The sequence below is a fragment of the Triticum dicoccoides genome, chromosome 4A (assembly GCF_002162155.2).
Source record: "Triticum dicoccoides isolate Atlit2015 ecotype Zavitan chromosome 4A, WEW_v2.0, whole genome shotgun sequence".
Taxonomy (NCBI): Eukaryota; Viridiplantae; Streptophyta; class Magnoliopsida; order Poales; family Poaceae; genus Triticum; species Triticum dicoccoides.
This window is the reverse complement of record NC_041386.1, coordinates 31,479,139-31,484,363: the sequence shown is the minus strand read 5'-3', so window position 1 is coordinate 31,484,363 and position 5,225 is coordinate 31,479,139.

Genomic DNA, 5,225 nt, shown 5'->3' with positions numbered 1-5,225 from the left:
ACCGAAGTGTTGTCCCAACAGGCTCCAAGCCAGGAGGAGGTGGTCCTGGAGGCGCCGCAAGGCGACCTCCCGGACTCCAGGAGTAAAGGGGATAAAACCCCCCAAGGCTCCAAGTCCGGCTCTAGGCCGGACACCGCTCCGGAACCTTCAAAGGTTCCAGAGTCCGGCGGGCAACCTCCTTCCAAGAGGAGCAAGCCCACCGTGCCGGTGACCCCCGTCCAACCGGAGGCATCGGACAATCTGTTGGAGGTGCTCAAAGGCGCCTCCATCGACGAGGAGCACCGCACCATTATGAGTGCGGTGGTCCAGAAGGTTCAGTCCGCCAAGAGCGGACTGACTGAAGCTTGTACTAGCCTTTTAACAGGCTTTGAGGTAAGTAAAGAATGTGTAAATAATATTACCGCATAGACAGTAGCCCCTGATGCTCTGTTTGGTGTTCGGGAAGAAAAGCCGAATAGAGGATCAAATTAAATTCGCAGGAGTCTAACAAAAAAGAGTCAATATGCGTATGCAGGCTTCTCTGCTGGCATCCGCCGTACTGACTGCGGAAGTGGACACGCTAAAGCAGAACCTCGAGCAATCCGAGCAAGAGCTCGGGCGTGCCAAGAAGTAGCTCGAGGACAAGGAAGGTAAGAAATACCTTGTTTAAATATATATATATATATATATATAAAAGGTGCAATTGCAAAAAATGACAGGATTATCATGGCTATTGTAGGGGGCACGTCTGAGGTGGCGACCCTTAAGCAAGCGCTGCTCGAGGCCGAGAAGAGGGCGGCCATGGAGCGCACCGAGCAGGAGAAGTATGAGGCCCAAGTTGGCAAGGTGCAGCACGAGCTCCAGGTTCTCATGAAAAAACATGAGAGTTTTGAGCTTGACTCAAAGACGCGAGCGTCCGAGCTCGCGGCGGCTATTGAAAATGCCAAGTCTGCCAAGGCTGAATCCCAGAAGACCATCCAGGAGTTGGATGCAGTGAAAAAGATAGCGGCGGGTAAGGCATTCTTTATGCAAAGCAAACACATAAACGTGAGTTACTTGTTACTTACCCGAATCCGGAGCTCTCCAGGAGCGTTCGCAGATCTTCCCCGTAGTGTGTCCGATGCCGCCGCATTCTATCGAGCCGAGGAGGGCAGCTCGACAGAGAAGGTGTTCTGGTCTCAGTATGCTGAGGCCGGACACCCCGTGCCCCTGAGCGACCAACTGAAGCAACTGGTCAAGCTCCACAAGGCGGCCGAACAGGCCATGAAGGGCCTCATAGTTCGGTTGTGGCCTGGAGAGGCTTTGTCTGGGAGCTATTTCGGGCTGGTGTGGCAGCTGGTGGGGGCCTGTCCAAGGCTCGAAGTCATCAAGCGCTCTGTCTACATTGAAGGTGCCCGTAGGGCACTTGCCCGTGCTAAGGTGCACTGGGGCAAGTTGGATGCTGAGAAGCTTGTGAAGGACGGGCCACCGCCGGGGAAGGAGCATCGCAAGCCCGAGAATTATTATACGGATGTTCTGAAGGGTGCCCGCTCTGTGGCGGATGAATGTTCCAGGGATGTAATTTTTGAGTAAAAGTCGCTCGTTTTGTCCTGTGCGCTGAAAACTTGTTCATATGCGCTAAGCAATGCTGTTGGAATTTAAAATATTACCTTTTGTGCGGCTGTTTATCGATTCTGAGAGATGGCGAGTCATCGGCTTCTGCCCCCGTGCCGCTAGTGCTGGGGTGTTCGGGGATAAACCTGAGCGCTCTTTTTCCCATGTTTGGGTCCTTCGAGGGAGGCGCTCAGCACAACGAATAAGGCAATCGGACTATAATGCGTGAACACTCTCACTTAGCCATAGAATTCTATAATTTTAAATTTCGGCAAAGCCCCTGGTATTCGGAAGATCGAGTTCGGGGCGCTATCCATGCCTTGGCCGGACGGAGCCGACTCCTCGCTCTAAGCGGCATAAGTCTTTAGGGACTCGAAAAACCTCTTGAACAGCGACTAGCTCTCGCTTCATCATGACAGTCAGTTTTAGCTTTCTCTACTGAGGTGCTCGACCCAGCTCAACTGGCGCACAATCGCAGTAGTTCTCCTAGTGCTACCTTAGCCGATATAGCGGAACGTAAGGCACCAAAACATAGGAGCCGGGCAAACCCAACTATTGACCCAAGACATGATTCGGAGCTGATGCATATAATGCTATAAGTTCGGGGTGTCGCACTTGTTAAAGTGTTCGGAGTTCTCACACCATATTGAGGGGTACTAAAGCCCCTGGCATATTTTGGCCATACCCAAGTGTACGGGTGCAGTATGTCGTTAAGGAACATATATTTGTAAAAAAAGAGTAATGCAAAAATAGACAAAAGCTATGCATTGTTTATTAAAAAGGGTTGCGATCGAAGCAGAACGATACAATATAATGCGATAAGCAAAAGGTTGGACTCTTTAACATGTTCGTTCCAGGGGCAGGCTGCGGAATGGTATGCGAAACAAGTATACTGCTCGTGATAGAGACCACCTGGGAGTTCCGTAATGCGGCATGGCTTGTCTGCTTCCCTGGTTCTTGCATCGTTTGTGCGGCAATTGAACTGCCGAACAGGCCTTCCGAAGAATGGAGTCCTGAAAGTAAGAGAAAATTAAAAAATCGGCAGCCCTTGGTGTGGTTTAAGCCGTGTTTCGGGCGTGCCGTGATGGTGCCCCTCCCCCTGTACCCATGGTATTTCTAGAGCGTAGTTATGTGCGCGAAGCACTGGTGTCGCATTTTTGCGAGGGCCGGGGTTGGGGCCGCATTGCTATGCCTGCTCGGAACGTGCCAGGCGGTTTTGTTGTAGGTTACTTCGGGCGCGCTTGACGGTGTCCGGACGTTTAATGGTCGGACTGGAGAACTGCCTGGAGAGGCTGCTTTGTACTTCCGCTGCAAGGGCCGCCATGTGCTCCTCTGTTCGGAGGGAGCGTTCGGTATTTCCATTGACCGTAATTACTCCTTGAGGGCCTGGCATCTTGAGCTTAAGGTATGCGTAGTGCGATACCGCATTGAACTTGGCGAATGCGGTTCGCCCGAGCAGTGCGTGATAGCCACTGTAGAATGGGACTATGTCGAAGATTAACTCCTCGCTTTGGAAATTATCCGGAGATCCGAAGACCACTTCAAGTGCGACTGAGCCTGTACAGTTGGCCTCTACACCTGGTATTATGCCTTTAAAGGTCGTTTTGGTGGGCTTAATCCTCAAGGGATCTATGCCCATTTTCCGCACTGTATCCTGGTAAATCAGGTTCAGGCTGCTGCCGCCGTCCATAAGGACTCTAGTGAGATGAAATCCATCAATAATTGGGTCTAGAACCAATGCGGCAAATCCGCCATGACGGGTGCTAGTGGGATGGTCCCTTCGATCAAAGGTGATCGGGCAGGAGGACCATGGGTTGAACTTTGGGGCGACTGGCTCTACCGCGTATACGTCCCTTAACGCGCGCTTCCGCTCCCTCTTGGGGATGTGGGTTGCGTATATCATGTTCACCGTCCGCACTTGTGGGGGGAAACCCTTCTGTCCACTGTTGTTCGGCGGCCGGGGCTCTTCGTCGTCATCGCTATGCAGCCCCTTGTCAGTATTTTCGGCATCTAACTTGCCTGCCTGCTTGAACACCCAACAATCCCTGTTGGTGTGATTGGCCGGCTTTTCGGGGGTGCCGTGTATCTGGCACAAGCGGCCGAGTATTCGGTCCAAACTGGACGGGCCCCTAGGATTTCTTTTGAATGGCTTTTTCCGCTGACCGGATTTATAGCCTCTGAATCCGGCATTAACTGCCGTATCCTCAGCATTGTCGCCGTTAATGCGGTGTTTCTGCTTGTTGCGACGCGACCTGCCACTACTGTCCCTAGTATCCGAATTGTCATATTGTTGCTACGAGCAAGCCAGCTGTCTTCTCCCGCGCAAAAGCATGTCATGAGTGTCGTGAGTGCTGCCATAGATTTCGGCTTTTCCTGTCCAAGGTGCCGGGCAAGCCACTCGTCACGGATATTGTGCTTGAAGGCTGCTAGGGCCTCTGCGTCCAGACAGTCGACTATTTGATTTTTCTTTGTTAGGAACCGTGTCCAGAATTGCCTGGCCGATTCATCTGGCTGCTGAATTACGTGGCTTAGGTCATCTGCGTCTGGGGGTCGCAAATAAGTGCCCTGGAAATTGTCGAGGAATGAGGCTTCTAGGTCCTCCCAACAACTGATTGATCCTGCTGGCAAGCTGTTAAGCCAATGCCGAGCTGGTCCTTTAAGCTTGAGTGGGAGGTATTTGATGGCGTGGAGATCATCGCCGCGGGCCATATGGATATGAAGGAGATATTCCTCGATCCATACCGCAGGATCTGTTGTGCCATCATATGATTCGATGTTTACGGGTTTGAAACCCTCGGGGATTTGATGATCCATTACTTCGTCTGTGAAGCATAGTGGGTGTGCAGCACCTCTGTACTGGGCTATATCACGATGTAGCTCCAATGAGCTTTGTCTACTGTGTTCGGCCCTGCCGGATTTGTGTCCGGCGTGACGGTTACCGTCTCGAGTCGTGGGGCGCCCATGCGATCCGTAGATTGATATTGTTTGCCTTGCCTTGTCCTCCAACATATCTCACAGGTCAGGCACATTTTCCCATGCCTTGGTACGGGCTGCGGCTTGAGTGGAGGGCCGAGAGGCCTCTCTGTCACGGCCACGAGGTGGCCGGTCGGCCGTATCAAGTGCTGGTGATGTAGGTTTAAGTGCTTCCTCCTCTAATCGGGGTAGCAACCTGCGCTTTGGGTAGCTCTTGGAGGGGCGTTCGAGTTTATGCTCTTCGGCCGCAAGGACTTTAGTCCATCTATCGACTAGCAAATCTTGATCAGCTCTAAGCTATTGCTATTTTTTCTTGAGGCTTCTTGCTGTGGCCATAAGCCTACGTTGAAAACGCTCTTGTTCGACGGGATCCTCTCGCACGACGAATTCATCGTCGTCGAGGCTTGCCTCGTCTTCGGAGGGAGGCGTATAATTATCGTCCTCGACCTCTCTGTCTGCCGCTCTCTCATGAGGGCTGGCTTCTCCATCCTCCTGTGCTGAATCTTGCTGGAGGGGGTTTTCTTCGGCACTCTCCGGAGTATTATTATCTCCCGTGCCGGAATCGCCGTGTTTTCTTTGGCGGGATTTTGAGCGGCGCCGCTGACGCCGGCGCTTAGGCTGTTTCTTAGGGGTCATCCTCCGCTGTTCCATCGCCATCTCCTTCTTTTGGGCTGTCCACC